The following is a 20,054-nucleotide window of genomic DNA, read 5'->3' on the forward strand; positions in this document are numbered from 1 at the left end:
AAAAAATTATTTTTAATATCAACATATAATATAAAAATATCAAAAAATATTAATTATTTTAAAATCTCTTTGGAAACATAGAAAAAAAAGAACATCCCGTTTTCCACAAGCAAAAAGACGTATTTTCCAAATTAGAGGTCTTTTTAAATTTCTAACATGACAGGTTGCACGACGGGAGTCAAAGGTAACAACTACTTTTATTATATGTCAAAGTATTAATAAGAAAATAAATTAGAAAAATATTTCCTTTAGAAAAGTGTAATCATGCATAATAGAAGATTTTAAAAATAAATTAGTAAGAAAAGTATATATTCTTCTTGAAACAAACACTTGCAATACGTCACGCGCTTGATTCCAAAGATCTCTTGTCTTATGCTGCTTTATCCGATTAGATCCCTTCTCGCCTAGCTTTCTTTTCAATGTATATACTTGAATATTATACTATGTTAAATACCACAATTTTCTTTCTAGGAAATATTGCTTTCACTTTATTTCTTTCTTTCTATTGTTTTTTCTTACAAATAGTGAATACTAGGAGTTATAAAAAGGCATGTTCTTTTCACTTATTTAATTTTATTTGTTAAATTAAATTCAAAACAAATCATAAAAAATAAAATAAAATAAATATAACTAGAAAAAATTGGTCAGAAATTAAGTTTCACAAGTCAAACACTAAATTTAGAAAATTTTAATAAATATCCAAGAATAATTTGAATTATAATTAGAGATTCAATTGAAAAGAAATTAAAGATAAAGAGCTTCACTTGGTCAAAATTAAAAAAATTAAAGAAATAATGATGAACTTGAAATGAATTGCTAAAGATCAATTATGAGCTTAATTAAAGAAGAAAATCAAATTAAAAGTTAAATTGTTCAAAATTGCACAACTTCGAAAACCAATGACAATTTTGTAACACATGGCAATTTTATAACACATGGTCATATCCGAGGTCCAATTGATTTATTGAAATGGAAAAAAAAAAATTGATTTTGGGAAAAATGGCTAAAATTGTATATATTTATAAACCAAGGAGTAAATTGAAAACATGGCCAAATTAGAAAAATTAATTAATTCAATTTGGGGATTAAATTGGGAGAAAATCTAAGATTTAAAGTTCTAATTGAATGGAATTGAAAAATCCAGAAGCTAGAGATTGCAATTAAAAGGCAGAAATATTCAATGGAACAATGAAATTTTTATCCAATCTTGTTTCGGTCACATTTTTTTAGTCCAAGTAGTTCACAATTTTGTTCATTTGAATTCAATTCATTCCAATTAATTTATAATTTCGTGCAAAATTAAATCAAGTAGTAAAATGTAGAAAATCAATCCCTCTATTCCAGCCTTTCAACTCCAAAATCCCAGCCTTAAATGGATTTGTTCTTAATCAATTCTCCAGAACTCTATCCAAAATGCACAATCTCAAAAACCAAGTCAAAATTTATTCCAAAAAATAATTTTGCATTAACAAATCCAATTGAGGTGTTGATCAAGTCCATTGTAAGTTCAAAGACTGAATTAACTAAAGAGATTATTTTATGTTTAATGTTCCTACCATCTGATTTTATAATATTAAGTATAACTCAACATCTAATTGTTAAATTAAAACAAAAATTTAACCAAATGATTTATGTTGTTCTACATCAAAGTAAAATTTTAGATTAATCAGATTTTATTATAGTATTATAATATAAGTTAAAAATTACTATATAAAAAATCTATTATTTTTTTAATTGGTTTGGGATTATCTTTCCTTATAACTTTTGAATTATAGCTCCGTTTACATGCAGGAAAGCTGTTTCTTTTGAAAAATAAATTTTGAAAAAAGTGAATTCCTGAAAAGGAAATTATTTTTTTATATTTGATAGTGCTATGAAAAATAAACTGAAAAACACTTTCTGGTATTTGATTATACTATGAAAAATAAACTAGAAAATAATTTATTAATAAATCAATTTTTTTCAAGTTTATCTAATATATATAAAATATTTAATATAATATTTAATCACTTACAATAAAAGAATGAAATCTAAAAAGTATAATGATTAATTTTTTTATTACATTCTATATTCATATATAGCTTATTTTATAAAATATAACTATATATATCATATCATATTATAGAGAAATAACATTGTGAAATATTTCTTAATTAAAACCTATTAATATTTTTTTTTAATTTTAAAAGCTTAAAATAAGTTTTTTTCTTTTCATATGAAGAAAGCTAAATTAGTTTATAGTAAGAGTTAGATGTTTGGGTTTTTTTTTTTTGTATGCAGATTTTTTTAAAAGATAAATAAATACAAAAATATTTTGATGGGTGTTTTGAATAAATTTTTTTTTTTTATGAATCCGTTTTCTCTAAACATGCCAGGCTAAGAATGGCCATTGCTATAATGGAGATGCACAACCTGGTGAGAGGCACTTGTTTCAATCTTCATATTTAAGGCCTCTCCTTGGAGGTTCGAAGAACAATGTCTCTTGGCTTTACCAGGATTATAGCTAGCTTTTGTTCAAAAACTCTCCCCTGAAGTGTTCTTATAGGCTGCCAGAAAGAGCTGTTGATAGAAAAGGCTTGTGAGATCTACAACAAACTTTTGAAGTTAAAAAACCTCAATCCTTCCAAGCAAGTTAAGTCTCTCTTCACCCAACTTGTACAATTGTGTATGAGTCAATGCCATTGAAAAATATTTTTCTTTTGACAAGAAAAGGATCTACAACAAACTTGTACAAACTTTCCTGTGTTAAAAGCCAGTTGTTGTTTTTTACTGAAAATAACTTTTTTTTTACTAGCTTTCCGAACAGTTATCAGACATACAAAAATAAGGAAAATGAGTTTTAAGAATTCCTTGTTTTATTTGGAGACATATATGGCAGCATATTACTCGTATGTTTTTACAAGGGTTACATAGAATATAAGATTAGCAAAGGTTTCAAGGTTGCAAAGGAAGAAAAGTCAACATAAATCCTTATTCTACAAGAGTTATTTTTCTACAAACAAGGAAATTTTCTAGTGCTTTAAGGATAAATAAGTGGTAGAGAAGAAAGAGGAGGTGTATTGGCAACAAATTCTCCTTCAAAATCAAGAAGATAAAAAACGACAGATTCTCCCTTAATTCCAAAAAATTATAGGCGACAACTTTTCCTTGATTGTAAGTAAATAAAGGTTGATTATTACAAATTATTTAAGTAGGGTCAGATTTCTTAATCGGACTTGAATCCAATACTGTAATTTTTTTAAGATCTAACTATATATTTAAGATATTTATGAAAATTATTTTTATCTAAGTTTTTTTTTTCATTTCATTTTTTAATATTTATTTAATTAAAAATTAGATTTTTTTTTTTATTTTTAGCTTTTTTTCTGTAATTTTTTTTTATCGATCTTAAAAATAACTTAGTTATCTCAAGTATTTTTGTTTATTGTTTTTTTATCTAATTATTTTAATTTATATTTTTTCATGATCACTTCCTATTTGATAGTGTTATGGAAAATAAACTAAAAAACACTTTCCGATATTTGGTTATACTACGAAAAATAAACTAGAAAATAATTTATTAATAAATTAATTTTTTTCAAGTTTATCTAATATATATAAAATATTTAATATAATATTTAATCACTTACAATAAAAAAATGAAATCTAAAAATTATAATGATTAATTTTTTATTACATTCTATATTCATATATAGCTTATTTTATAAAATATAACTATATATATCATATCATATTATAGAGAAATAACATTGTGAAATATTTCTTAATTAAAACCTATTAATATTTTTTTTTAATTTTAAAAATTTTAAATAAGTTTTTTTTTTCATATGAAGAAAGCCAAATTAGTTTATAGTAAGAGTTAGATATTTAGGTTTTTTTTGTTGTATGTAGATTTTTTTAAAAGATAAATAAATATAAAAATATTTTGATAGGTATTTTGAATAATTTTTTAATTCTCTTTTCACCCAACTTGTACAAATGTGTATGAGTCAATGTAATAGGAAAGTGTTTTTCTATTAACAAAGAAAGGGAAACACTTTCTGTGATAAAAGCCAGTTGTTGTTTTTTTCACCATAAATAACTTTTTTTTAACTAGCTTTCCAGATGGTTACGAAATAAAAAAAATAAAAAAAAATGTATTCCAGAAATTGATTTCCTTGAAACAAGCAAGGCATATATATGTAGCAAGAATTCCTTGTTTTATTTGGAGACATATATGGCAGCATATTACTTGTATGTTGTTACCAGGGTTACATGTTGGATCAGGAATATAAGATTAGCAAAGGTTTCAAGGTTGCAAAGGAAGAAAAGTCAACATAAATCCTTATTCTACAAGAGTTATTTTTCTACAAACAAGGAAATTTTCTAGTGCTTTAAGGATAAATAAGTGGTAGAGAAGAAAGAGGAGGTGTATTGGCAACAAATTCTCCTTCAAAATCAAGAAGATAAAAAACGACAGATTCTCCCTTAATTCCAAAAAATTATAGGCGACAACTTTTCCTTGATTATAAGTAAATAAAGGTTGATTATTAAAAATTATTTAAGTAGGGTCAGACTTCTTAATCGACTTGAATCCAAGAATGTAATTTTTTAAAGATTTTTACTATGTTTTAGATATTTTTATTCAAGTTATTTTTTTATTTTATTTTTTAATATTTATTTAATTAAAAATTAGATTTTTTTTACTTTTAACTTGCTTTCTGTAAATTTTTTTTATCGATCTTGAAAATAACTCAGTTATCTCAAATATTTTTGTTTATTGTTTTCTTATCTAATTCTTTTAATTTATATTTTTTCATGATCACTTCCTTTAATATTTGAAATGATTTTGTTAAATTAATTTATAAGATTAGAATTATTTTTTTATTCCATCCCCCTTTGTATTTTTATCATTCAAATTTAGTTTATATTTTTTTTATTGTTATTTATTTTATTTAAGCTAAATTTCTCAATTTATTTATTTATTTATTTTCTCCAGGATTTTCCACTTATTTCAAAAATCACTTGGGTTTTCTTGGATTTTTTTTTAATTGTTTCTCTTTGTTGAATTTACTTTAACTAATCAATATTAAGTTAATTGAAAATTAAGATTTTTTATTGAACTCAGATCTAAAATTTAATGGGTTATAAGTTTGAAACTTTGATTCGGGTTTAGAAAGTTCACCAAGATTTTCTTGGGTTTTTTTTTCTTTTTTAAAACTTTTTTTTAGTTTTATTATTCCATAGTTATATAAAGTGATTAGGATTTTTTTTATTTGCTTTAATATGATTTTTTTAACCTTGTATTTTTTTGTCGTTTCTCATTTATTATTTTATTTTATTTTATTTTGTTTATCCATAAATTAATCCTTTTTTTATCAATTATCTTGATGCCTCAAATAACATTTTAAAAAAAATTGGTCGGCCTGTGGCGAAGCTAAAACCACAAATCTAGTATTTCTTGTTAATAACGTTGCTTCCATATATGCATAAATATTTCTTGTTAATAAATTAATTTAAATTCTGAGCACAGTCCCCAAAAAGAAAGAAGGGATAATAAGGATAAATAAGATGATGGCTAAATTGTGAGACACATGGGTTAAAATTAGAGGCCAAGTTCTATACTTATTGGTCGGTCAAAACAAGAAGGAAGAATCTGTGATGTCCAAATAAATAAATATATAAATATATAGCTAACAACCCATTGAAGAGGAAAATTCCCATATTGTCAAGTGGATTGGTGGCCATTTGTTTCCTTCTATATAATTCTGTCGTTTAGATGTGTAATTATAATTATTTTTTAAAAATATTTTTTATTTAAAAAAATTATTTTTAATATCAACATATAATTTAAAAATATCAAAAAATATTAATTATTTTAAAATCTCTTTGGAAACATAGAAAAAAAAAGAACATCCCGTTTTCCACAAGCAAAAAGACGCATTTTCTAAATTAGAGGTCTTTTTAAATTTTTTTTTTTTTTATTAACGTGGGTGTTCGGGCCAGCTTACGCGCACCACGACTAATCCCACGGTCCACTGGACATCCTGCAAACCTCAGTGAACAGGTTAGGCACCGCGGGGGTGACAGATGTACCACACAGTAAGGAGCCAGCAGAACCAAGAAAAACACCACTCGCCAGTCCCACTTCCACTGGGACTCGAACTGAAGTTCAAAAGAAGACGAACAACATCTCACGCTACTGAACTGAACTACAAGCTGCTTGGTGTCTTTTTAAATTTCTAACATGACAGGTTGCACGGCGGGAGTCAAAGGTAACAACTACTTTTATCATATGTCAAAGTATTTATAAGAAAATAAATTAGAAAAATATTTCCTTTAGAAAAGTGTAATCATGCATAATAGAAGATTTTAAAAATAAATAAGTAAGAAAAGTATATATTCTTCTTAAAAAAAACTCTTTCAATACGTCACGCGCTTGATTCCAAAGATCTCTTGTCTTATGCTGCTTTATTCGATTAGATCCCTTCTCGCCTAGCTTTCTTTTCAATGTATATACTTGAAAATTATACTATGTTAAATACCACAATTTCCTTTCTAGGAAATATTGTTTTCACTTTATTTCTTTTTTTTATCTTACAAATATTGAATACTAGGAGTTGTAAAAAGGCATGTTCTTTTCACTTATTTAATTTTATTTGTTAAATTAAATTTGAAACAAATCATAAAAAAATACAAAAATAAAATATTAAAAGATAAAAACAAAAAAATATATAACTGGGGAAAAACTGGTCAGAAATTGAGTTTCACAAGTCAAATATTGAGTTTAGAAAATTTTAACAAATATTAAAGATTTAATTGAAAAAAAAATTAAAGATAAAAAGCTTAATGTGATCAAGATTAGAAGTCAAATTGTTCAGAATTGCATGACTTTGAAAACTAATAATAGTTTTGTAACACATGGTCCAATCCGAGGTCTAATTGATTCAATTAGGAATGTTACTGAAATGGGAAAAAAAATTGATTTTGGGAAAAATGGCTAAAATTGTATATATTTAGAAACCAAGGAGTAAATTGCAAACATGGCCAAATTAGAAAAATTAATTAATTCAATTTGGGGATTAAATTGGGAGAAAATCTAAGATTTAAAGTTCTAATTGAATGGAATTGAAAAATCCAGAAGCTAGAGATTGCAATTAAAAGGCAGAAATATTCAATGGAACAATGAAATTTTTATCCAATCTTGTTTCGGTCACATTTTTTTAGTCCAAGTAGTTCACAATTTTGTTCATTTGAATTCAATTCATTCCAATTAATTTATAATTTCGTGCAAAATTAAATCAAGTAGTAAAATGTAGAAAATCAATCCCTCTATTCCAGCCTTTCAACTCCAAAATTCCAGCCTTAAATGGATTTGTTCTTAATCAATTCTCCAGAACTCTATCCAAATGCACTGCCTTCAATGTCAATCCCAAAAACCAAGCCAAATTTATTCCAAAAAATAATTCTGCAATTAAACCCGCCACTGCCATTTCTTCACATAATTGCTCAAGCCTTCATAGTTCATCCTCCATGGCCACAAATCCATAACCTTCATTCCAGCTTTGAACTATCACACAACCGTCATTAAATCACCCCTTTACTCGCCATCACCACCACCATCAAAACCACCACCTCTCCTCCATTGTAGGCCTTAGCGTCCTCTCAAACATACCTCTATCACAACCTTCTCCTCCATTGAACCCAAACCAACCACTGAGAACCTCCATAGCCTTCATCAAATCATCATAACCACCAAACCACGTTAACCATCTTCATCTTCACTCCTAGCACCACTGCAAAACTCATCTCCAACTCACCATACACGAACCGCAACAACCCTTCTACATTCATACAGTCCATAATCATTATTCAGAACAGTCAAAACCTCTCATAAACCCACCAAATAAGACCAACCCATTTTTCCAACCCTAGCCACTATTAGTCACGCTGCTTTCATCACTGTCCAACAACAACCCACCTCCATGGTTTTCCACTATCTGACGTCAATTGACTTATCAACAGCCCGCATCCGATCTTTCTCCAACCCAAAAACACAGAAAATCCAGCACTTTTCTCACTAAAATCCATCAAAAAACCCGACAGAAACTCACGAAAAAAATAATCCATCATAACCAACCACTCAAACCCATATGTCCTCTCATACGCCAGCACCAACCACCATCACAGACCCTTTCCCCACCAAACCTCATCTCTTTTTCCCCTACACGAAACCAAGTCACTCTGCCTCTTCCCAAAACCAATAACAACCATCATCAATCATCTTTCACCGATCCAGCAACCCCAACTCACCCAAAACATCTCTCCATAGTGAGTCAACACATTAGTGCAGTTTAGACAGAAACGAGTAGCCCTCTCTCGATCCAAAATCATAGTCTCCAAAACCCAGCCAAACCCTTGGCCTTTCTCTCCTTCCATACAAGGAAAATTATAATAAATCTTTAGCCGCTCTCCCTCGTCCTATACAAGGGAAATTTTAACAAATTGAACTTCGGCTTTATTGAAGGGGCAAACGAGCTTCATGAGCGTCTGTTCCAAGAAGCAAATAATTTTACGCGTGATTCACACGCGCCACATAGCCCTGTCAAATATTCAAGCCATTTTCTGACTTTTCACTAGGGTATTATAAAAATAGGATATCTGTAATGTATTATTTGAATTGGTTTAATCTCTTAAAATTAGATAATAAAAGGATATGTTTGTTGTTGGAAAATAGTTTTTGAAAAATTATTTTTTAAAATTTTTTATATTTATTTATTATTATAAAAATTGATTACTAAAAAATATTATTTTATTAAAGAAAAATTTGGTGTGATTTTTAAGGAAGTATTTTTTTTATTTTAGATAGAAAATACTTTTAAGAAGTTATGAAAAATTTAAAAATATTATATTATTTACTAATTATTTCAAATTTGATTTTTAAATTTTTTATTGTTATATATTTTATTTAATTTTGTTTTTCAATTTTATTCCCTAAAATTTAGTTTAATTTAATTTTTATATTAACTTTCGTTCTTATTTTTATAATTTTTATTTACTTTCTTTTCTTATCAATTTTTAATTAAAATTTTTTATCTATCAAATTTGATCCTCATTCTTACTTATTTTATTTAAAATAATTTATAAAATTATAATTATTATTATTTTAATTTCATCATCTTTTAATTTCTTTATCTGTTAAATTTGATCTCTATTATTTTGATTATTATTTATTTTATTTGAGATAATTTATGAAATTTAATTTTTTTCAATTATATTTTCATTTAATTTTTTAATTTATAATATTTGTTTCTTATTATTTTAATAAACTTGAAAAAAATAAAACATTAATAAGCTATTTTTCAGCTCATTCTCATAATATAAACAAATACCGGAAAATATTTTCAAAATTACTTTTCATGATATTACCAAATATAAAAAAATAATTCACTTTCCTATAATTTACTTTCTAAAAATTTCAGGACTTAAATATTATGAATTATAATTAATAAAAAATCTAATAAATAAATATTACAAGTCAAATATTATTTGAAATTTTTAAAACTCAGCTTTGGTCAACCAGACCACAACACATAAGCCTTCATAACTTAAAACACTTGGAACCCTTTCCTTTCACTGTTTTTCTTACCATTAAACCATCAGCTAGCCTCAGAATGTTCTGCTTTCAAAAGAGAGAAAGAAAATACATAAATGCTGGTCCCAAAAAGCTACTAAATTATAAAACAAGAGGTGGTGAGTAACAATGAGAGAGTGGAGTAGAATATATAGCTCAGTGGGAGTTTGATTTTATGGGTTAACTTGCTGTTGTAGAGAACATTGAGACTTTGAAACCGGGGACTGACAATGCAGGATGTGGACTGAGGATGTAGCCAAGAATAACTGTAGCAAGATCTTCATTTGTCATTTAACCCTTGTTGCCAATGAATCAGGGTATTTATAATATCCATAAAAATATTAGTTTAATATAATATATTCAGCCCGCTCAGTTCTTAAAAAAATTGAATGATTCAGGTTGATAATCTATAAAATATCAAAATTTATGTTCTTTATAATTATATACCTAAATCTAACCTGATTATATCTATAAAAAACTTTATTTTTCACTTCAGAGATCAATTTCAACCTTAAAAATAAATGTTTTTGTTATTTTTTCATTTAATATTATACACAAAGCAAAGATGATTTGAATTCATGGCATGGATTTAAACATGGTTAATAACAGCATTCTCATAAAATAGTAGTAATAATAATAATAAATAAATATGATAAATTAGTGTAAATTTATTTTTTTATATTATAAAATTTTTTTATATAATATTTCAGGTTGGATTAACATGATGTCATTCAATTTTGTTAAGTAAAGATAACATTTTTTTAATCCGTTTTGAAACTAAGTTACATGGGCCAAAACTCAATTCAAAATTTACCATTTTCATTCAACATTCATTTGAAAAATGATTAATTTGACAAGCTTTTTTTTTTTTAAAAGAAGACCCATATCAATTTTTTCAATGAAAAGACAAGTTTCTTTTTCTAAGGATCAATGTAAAAAAAATTGCATGTCCAAAATGAAAGGTCTTTATTTTTTAAAGGACCAATGTCAAAATTTGTATGAATAACCTGACTTATAAACCTCCAAATAAATAAATCTTCTATTTTTAGCAATTAAAATTTAATTTCTCATAATTAACTAAAATTAAATTAAAATATAAATTGAAAATAAACTAAAAATAATTAGAATAATTAAATGCAGTCAAAAAGATATATTTAAGATAAAATATATAGTTAAGATAACTTTTTATAAGAAATTATGTGATGAGGTTGACATTTTTTGTCCCTTAATAATAACTAACCTCTTATATCAATCTCTATAATGGGTGCAAATCATAAATATTTTTAAATTTATGTAAATTATTACATGGTAATTTTAATTTTTTATATATTTGCTTTTTTTTATCTTGAGTTTCATTTTATGTTTTGATGCGAAAGGATTGCATGATAGTTATTTTTTGGTAATTTTCTTTGTGCTTGTTTGGTAATGTGGCTGTGTGTGAGATCACTCGCAACCATACCAAATAACATTTGGTTAAGAAAAAAATTGTTTTATGATAGTAGGACCCACCAAAATCTCAATCGGACCGCATGTTTTGGAGAAGCAACATTTTGTTGCTTCTCATAAGGGAGAGAGCAGAATAGTGAAGTCATGCTCCACTGTCACACTGTTCACGTGAACAGGTTTTTTGAAAAAACAATGCGAAAAGTTTTTTTTTCCTTGAAAAACCAGTGCAGTTAATTGATTTCACTCGCATTGTTCATGTGGAATATGAACATTATTTTTTTTTTTGTTTTTTTTTAAATAGTTTAAGGTAAATTAAATTTACTCCTACTGTAATCTCAATTTTATTCCTGATAATATTTTACCTGATTTTATTGCACGCTCAAAAAATCTTGAAAACTATAGTTCTTGTCGAATGACTTTTGTATATAATGAAATTGTAAATTTTTTTAAAAAAATTATGTTTTACTCGAAAAACTAGTATTTAATATTATTTAATAACACTACATAAATTAGAAAGATATCGCATGATGATGTAATATTTGTGAAATTTGATTACAATTTCAATTATGTTCTTGCTGGGTTCGACCCAGTTAAAAAGAATTTTAGTTTTTATTTTTATTTTAATTGTGTTTTATTCAAAAAATTAAAAGGAGATCGCTTGATGAGGTAACAAAAAATTTAGTTTTTGTTGTTGCGCGCTTAAGAAACCATGAAAATATAGTCCTTGTTGGATAGATTTCGTATATGATGACATTGCACATAGTTTAATGGAATAATAAAAAATATTTAATATCAATATTATTTATTTCATGATGTAATAACAGTATTTAAATCTATAATATTTAAATTAAAAATCAATAATATTAATATATATATTTTTTAATTATTTTATAACCTCAATTTAAAAAATATTTTTTTAATTAAACACATTAAATTACTTTTTATTCAACTCAATTTCAACTATAATTTCAACCAAACATATATTTTTCCAAATCAATCTTAACTAAAAGTACTTTTTATAAAATAATTTTTTTAAAATCATAACCATAACAGCAATCTCAATACCAAACGCACCCAAAAGGACTAAGAAATGAATAAAATGAAGTTTTGGCTTAAAACAAAAATTCTAAACACTAAAGGGATCTAAAAGAAAATCAATAAAGAATATGGAGACTTAATCATAACTTTTCCACGTGAATTTGAGATGGGCAATCCAAGAGTTATTTGGACGATGTTAGTTAAGATCCAAATGAATGCAAAGAGGCCATTACTTCGGTATATTTTAGGAATAAAATTAGTCATGTTATTGTGAAGCAGCAGACCATGGAAGAGGCAGCTTAAATATGATCGGTAATGGACATTATAGTAGAGAAATCCCCAATCAAGGTTGAAGATAATAATTTATTATTATTATTGCACCTGCTTTTCTGTCTATATAATATAGTTAGAGTCATGGTTTTCAGACCTGCTTCGGTGACCAGCCTAATTTAAAGTTAAGATTTCGGGTTTTTACTGATTACTAGACTATCTAGGTTAATTTTTTAAAATTAAAACAACATAAAAAAATAAAAGTTAATGAATTATAACTAGATTTTTGATCGGGTTTTGCTTGCCAGGTCAACTAGGTGACGCTAGAATTTTTATTTTTTTATTTTTTTTAACCTAATCCAATTCCACTTCACAATCAGCCAAGTTTCATATTGTCCAACCAGACCAGACCGGATTAAAAAAATATGATAAGAGACCAATTTTCTTGCCAAAAACTTTCTATTGCTCATTGTACACAGGGGCTTCAGCTGAGCATAATGCTCGGAAAAGAAAAAAAGATAGCTATTATAGTCATTCACTAACAATCATAAAATATTCAACCCATAAACAAGTTGGAGAAGGTAGTATAGATGCACAACTCAAGTAAGGAAAAGTTTTTGTTAAAGAAAAGAAAGAGTTTAGTATTTTTGGAATAATATTTTTTTTTAAATTATTGTAGCAAATTAGATGATCTCTTTTTCTAATTTGCTTTTACGCATGAATTGATTTAGTCTTTATAATCAAATTCAATTCCAAAGATTCAACACAGCTCTTAAATATTCCATACCCAACCTTGGCCTCACCTTTTAGTGTCTTAAATTCAGTGTTGAGATAACCTTCTACAGCTCAAACACAATCTCATTACAAACTTGTGATTTTAATTATTTTTTATATACGTGTATCAAAATATTAAAAGTTAATTGAAAATAAAAAAAATTTAAATTTTTAAAATATATGTTTTCAATTGTGTTCCCAAATCAGCAAAAACCCTCCCGCTAGCCCTAGTGTCGGGTCCGTATGCCTTGCACTAGTCTTTACTATACCCGACAATCAAGCCCCAAACCTTGTTTTGGCTTGAACTCCGAAGAATAAAGTCTCCAACATGACTTGGCTTCCGGACATAGTTTTAAAATGAGGCTTGATAAGTTGATTCAGGACTGAAATCAGATTGAGTATATAAAAAAAAAAAATTAAAAATCTAATTATAATTCGTTAATTATTGTTTTAATTTTTTTACTAAAACAATTTTATTTTGATTTATAAAAAAAATTAAAATTAATCTAGTCAAAACTCGTGATCCACACCTTAGACTAACATTGCTCCCAGACTAACATTGCTCCCACATTGTAGGCCAACCTCTGATAAACAAACAAGTCTTTTTATTAGAATACTGGTTATGCTCTAAGAAAAAATCAAAAATAAAAATTCATAAAGTTAATTATAACTTAATCCTTGTCGTTCCGGAAAAGTAATTAATTAACCTCAAGGTCTCAAAAACTACATATCTAATTCACTATTTTATGTTATTTCCATTTTATTTTGATATTTGATTTTAAGAAATTGAAAAATATAAGTAGACGGTATATTAAGATTGATGAGAAAAGTAAGTTTTTTTTTAATCAAAATACTACTAAATTAATCATAGTTAATAGTAGTCAAGAGATTATTTAATTAATTAATTTTATACTATAGAACTAATTAATCTATTTCAATAACCTAAGTTGAATAGTTTAGATTAACGTCCCAAAATAACAAGCAATTCAACAGTAAACTGCCATACAATAAATTTAAGAAATTAGTTACAAGGCTTTGGAAGTTGAAAGATTGCCTGATAGTGTTCAAGGGAAGGGAGTGTTTAATAGTATTAATGATTATGTTTATTTTTTAAAGTATTTTTTATTTGTAAAAATATTAAAATAATATATTTTCATTTTTAATACTAGTGTATTAAAATAATTAGAAAATATAAAAAAATATTAATTTAAAATAAAAACTAAAAAAATTAGTTTTTTTTAACCATTTTAAAACGTAAAAGAAATATTTCAACAGTGACCATGATTTTCAGGCTTGGGCCGAGCAGGAAAGCCGATAAATGCATGACCAAACTAACGCTCAAGCTATGATTAATGAAGAAAACAGGTTTCCTGGTCTCATCGTCAGAGTTAAAAATACATGCTCAAAAACTGTAAAGAGCTTTAGATTACTAAAAGAATATTTACCAATTCACTGCCCATAACTTTGCATCTTCTTTTTTATCTGATTTCTTTTCCTTGAATTTTCGCTAGCCCGGGTCAAATTGTTTTTTTATTTTTTTTTGTAATGTTCACTTAACTAAATTAGCTCAAGAGAAAGACATGTTTCTCCATCAAACCAGCCACCCTTTTCTTCATTAAAATCTCTATCTTCTTGAGCTATGAAAGTCAAAGTCTAAAATCTATCGATCCCCTCTCATGCTGGATCACTTCTTATTTCCCTGCATGTTCGGCTCATAATATTTAACAAAATTAACACACCTTTCCTTCTTCCATTAACTGAATGGCACTATCTAGCATAGAAATTCAATTCAATGTTTTCTCTGTTATTAAAACATTACTTCAAACTTTAAAGAATGTTAAATTTAATCTTCTCATTACACATGTGCACTCTATTTGCTCAATATGAGATTGACATTTCATATATAAATGTTTCGTATAAAAAAACTACAGGTCGTTCATGTCAGCAACAAGAATCTATATTTCGTATAAAAAAATCAAGTCATTCATGTCAGCAACAAGAATCGATACCAACACTATCATTATAACATATTTAACTTACCAATAGATTTTCAGTTGAAAAGGTTAAGTTATAGATTAAGTGATGGGACAACAAAACTCCTTATATTTCTACTTTAAAACTTAAGGACAACTTTAAATCATTTATAGTTGATGTTATTTACAAGTTTGTTGAGAATTTTTATCCTGAAAATTTCAATGAATAAAAAAATGTATTATTTAAAATCTCAGCTGGAGCATTTTTAAATTAATGTAATTCATAATGAGAGCTTTCAGAATATATCTATCATTTCTGAATTATATAGATAATTAATTGAAACAAATAAGTCTTAACACTATCGTTTCATTGACAAGTTAATTCATCTTATATTGACTTTACTTGTTTTCACTATCACTATAGGGCAAATATTTTCAGCTATAAATAATGTTAAAATTGTGTTTCATAATAAAACGAAAAAGAAATTCTTAATCAACAAAATCTATGATGATTTACATTGAATGATAGATTACTAAAGATATCAATTTAGATTTAATTATAAATAAATTTTATTTTATAAAATATTGAAAGGTGCAATTTCATAGTGTAGTCTATTTTTACTCTTACTTCAGTCTTATTTATTTTAAGCTTTATTTTTTTTATATTTTAGGTTTTTGTATTTTGATTAAAATTTTATTTTTAACTTGAAAAATTCATGTGCATGATTGATTGGTCTTGAACAAAAATTATGTGTATTATCTTAGTAGCCCAGGGCGAATAAAATTCATGGCTCCACCTTTGCCTACTAGAATTAACGGCGCCAATGAACCTGCAGTCAACAATTAAAAACTGTATAAAGGGAAATCCAAGATGTTATGATGCAAGACATTAATGCTAAAATTTTGTGCTTTGTAGCGTGCATGAATGCTCGCTGAAAACCCAGGTGGCGTTTGGTTACTGTCCTAGGATAAAATGAATGAAGATAATAAATACAATACATATAAGAAGACGAAGATAAAATTATATTTCATATTAATATATAAAATAAAATAATTATTTTTATATCATGTTTGATTATAGTAGATAAAACAAAATAAAACATGAAAAGTATTTTTTTAATTTTAATATATATTATTATCAAACTTATATATTTTAAAAATTAATTAGATATTATTTTTTTACTTCATTTTATACTAAATATAAAACTCAAACTTACTTGACTGGTTGACTTACAGCTTGAACTGGTTCAAGTTTACGAAAAAAAAAATGATTAACTTGATATGAATTGATCAAAAACTCAAGTCAACTTGAGATAAAATATGAATTAAAAACTCATTGACTTTTTTGAAAAATAAATTTTGATCAAAACAAGGTTGCTTTAATTATTTTTTATTTTTGACCCTCCGAATCAATGACCTGAACCTTGCATTGGTCGACTCTTAAGTTGAGTTTTATAACCATCATAATAATGATTTTTATTTGTGTATTGACTTAAATCGACCCATATTGACCCTCTCAATTATTAAACTAGCTATGTCTTAGTCAACCCCTGAGTAAGGTTTTAAAAATATGATAATAATAACTTTTATCATTAGATAGACTCGGATCAACCCAAGTTGACATTTCTAATTTGTAACCTGGGCCTTGTCTTATGTTGACTCCTAATCAAGTTTTAAAAATTTAATAATAATCACTTTTATTTTATGTTGACTCGGATCAACTCTAGTTGATCTTAGGTTGGTTTTAAAAGTATGATAATACTCATTTTTTTTTCTTACATTGACCCGGGCCAACAATCAACTACACTTTTTTATTTTATGTTGACTCGGGTCAACTCTAGTTGATCTTAGATTGATTTTAAAACTATGATAATACTCATTTTTTTCCTTACATTGACCCGGGTCAACAATCAACTACATTCGTGACTCAGGCTTTGCCCCAACTGGACTCCTAAATCAGGTTTAAAACTATGATAATAATTATTTTACTTTTATGCTGACTCGGGTAAGTCCATGTTAATCTGACTCATGACTCAGGCCTCGACCAGTGACCCGAGTTTTTTCTTGGATTGACCCCTGAATTGGATTTTAAAATTATAACAATAATAATTTAATTTTATCATTATATGTTGTAATTGAATAATTTTAGAATTGAGAATTTTTTATAATGATATTTTAGAAAAAAAAAATTGCCTAATGATATTTTAGAAATAAAAAAAAAATTGTCTATTAAGACATATCTTCTTTGTGTCTCATGTCTTGAAAGCACAAAAATTCACCCTGAAATTGTTGCAAAAACATTTATTTTTTATCTTTATCTATATTTCTTCAATTAAATACATTTTTATCTTTATTTTCTTTTTTATTTATATACGATAACAGTATCCAAGTGACTAACTATTGTACTTGCGTTAGTTTCTAAATTTTGAGAGAGATGGGTGGCTTAAATTAGCTGGTGAGAAGACTTCACTGGAAAACCAACAAGTAGAAACTCATTAGTTTTAAGCAAGAAGCAGTTTCTGAAGCTTCAGGAAACAACAATAAATTGCCTGCCTTCCAAACTTCTGACGAGTTGTTCTGCTCGCTGCTTGGAGCTTTGACATTTGCCCTGCATAATTTGACTTTGGAATTCATTATCTGGCGAAGAACTCCTGAATGAGATTCACAACCTGTGAAATAACATTTGGTGTAAAATTATCACGAACCATTCGTGAAAGCTAAAAACTCATTATGAAATCAAGCCCTAGCAAAATACCAAGAAGTGCTTGAATTGCAGTTTGTCGTGCCAGTTTCTCTGGCTCTATCCTGCTTCTTGCTACTTCCATGAAAAAACAATTTAGAGCACAGACTGGTCACATGTCTTCTGCTTCAGTGGTCGTATACTTGGGAAATCCCAGGTCCTTCTTGATGCAAATTCTGGCAAAATAGACTTGCAACGTCTTGGATCCTAGAATACAATTTAAACTGATCTGGTGAGCTTCATTCTCTTGTCAAAAGAAGTTAAATTAAGAAAATCAGAAGATGTCAACAATGTGTAATACAATCAATGCAATCCATGCACTGCTAGAAGCCAAGAAAGTAGCAGATAACAAAATTCTTCTTCAAGTTCAAAGCATAATAACCTGGGAATTCACACACCTTGTAAATAGTGGGAAGAGTCTTCAACTTTCAGCTTTTCTTTTATGCACTCAAGAGCAAATTTTTCAACGTCCTACTCGGCTTCTTTTCGATGAGAAAATGTTAGCCTAGATGCATATGTTGTTCCATAAACCAGCACAATTGACCTAAGCTTTGTTGCGTGATGGAATCCTTCATTGGTGGTATGGTAAACTGGAAATGACAAGTGTAATTTCTAAGTGTACTCTTGCAGGTTGTTCTTATACATCAGAAGCTCTGGTACATTTACCATGTGGAACATCCAAAGAGTTAGTAATGCAATTTCAAAGAAGAAAATTGGAACCATAACTTTAACTCCCATGCCCTACAAAATACTAGTAATCATGTTTAGCAATTGGGGTTTGTTTGTTTCGGGTGAAAATGTTTCCAAGAAAAAATAATTTATTCGAAAAAACCTGTAAATTAGAAGGATCAAAACACTAGACATGATAATCACATAAAAGTAAAAACAGAGGTTTAGGGAAATGATACTAGAGCAGAAAGAAAGTAAGGAGGAACATTACCTTTCTCCATTTTTTATGCACAGGTTTTAATCCCTTCTGTTTAGGATCTACTCGTGGCATTTTTGTCTATTTATAAACAAGAAAATGGATGGTCTTGATTGATGAAAAAAACTCCATTGCAGGGTAAATGTTGCTCGATGCTTCGGTTAACATGCTGTTCCCTTTCTTTTGTGCAAGCCCACATGATTTTGATTTTTCAACAAGTTAAGCTATATGCCTGGGAATGTACATACCACATGAACCAGAGTATGACAAGTTCTTTCGCTTTTTTCTGGAAAAAAAAACACACACACACACACACACCTGTGATATTTATTTTCTTTTTCATTTTAAATAAATAAAAGGTGAAATATTTATAATATAATTGAAAAATCAACAATAACATATCAAGTACTTTGAAGCAATAGACTTTTATTGCTAAACTCCACTAATTCAAGTACACATCTGATGGTTGTATATTGATAGCAAACTGGCATGGCATGGTCTGCTTGAAGAGAGGCTGTGATACTTTTGAATGCTTTCCTGAGAAAGCAACTTTTAAGAGATGTTGCATGCAAGCTGTTTCCCTTCGAGGCACTTCTGCCTGACTGGTGCTTATTTCTACTCCATAAACAACAGAAAGCAAAATCCCAGAAAACCAATCAGTCATTCAAGTCAAGTTTTTAGCTTAAACCCCTTAGCATCTCCAACAGGGAAGCTAAAAGAACAGGCAAAAGAAAAATATTATACTTCTAGCTTTTTTTGTTTGTTTTTGTTCACTCCAACGGGTCAGTTAAATTGACAATTAAAATAGCTGTTGAACATAATAAATGCTATTTCTATATTTTTCTATAACAAAAGACAAATGTAAATAACAGTGCTGACTATCTTTTTTTCTCTGTTGATTTATATCCATTAGCCAACATTTTTATTTTGTATTTGTTGGCGAAAATTAATTTATTTTCATTTAAAAGCAGAACAAATAAAAAGAAGAAAACAACATTTAAGCAAAACAGAAGAAAAAAAAACTTATCTACAAATTTTACCCTTCTCTCTAATTTAGAAAAACAAGAATTAATTGTTCTCTAATTAATTAATAACATCAATTATATTAACTAGTTGAAATCAAAAGGTATGGTTGTTTAAAGACTTTTTCTATTTATTTATTGTTTGCATCTCTTGATTTTTATTTGTTATTTGTGATGATTTTTATTTCTTTGTTATTTTATGTTTTTGATATAGGTTAAGGAAAATAATTTTTATTTATATTGTTATCTTTAA

At 27.3% G+C, this 20,054-nt stretch overlaps 1 long non-coding RNA gene across 1 annotated transcript; it reads right to left on the reverse strand.

Annotated features, from left to right (window-relative positions):
- Window positions 1–17,770: 17,770 nt before the first annotated feature.
- Window positions 17,771–18,621, reverse strand: LOC105113741 (uncharacterized). Its single transcript, XR_840013.1, has 2 exons — window positions 18,253–18,621; window positions 17,771–18,061 (listed from the first exon to the last, which is right to left on the reverse strand). It is a non-coding gene; the product is annotated as an uncharacterized LOC105113741 (long non-coding RNA).
- Between the last annotated feature and the right edge of the window lie 1,433 nt (window positions 18,622–20,054).

This window comes from Populus euphratica, unplaced genomic scaffold (genome assembly GCF_000495115.2).
Source record: "Populus euphratica unplaced genomic scaffold, PopEup_1.0 scaffold452.1, whole genome shotgun sequence".
NCBI lineage: Eukaryota > Viridiplantae > Streptophyta > Magnoliopsida > Malpighiales > Salicaceae > Populus > Populus euphratica.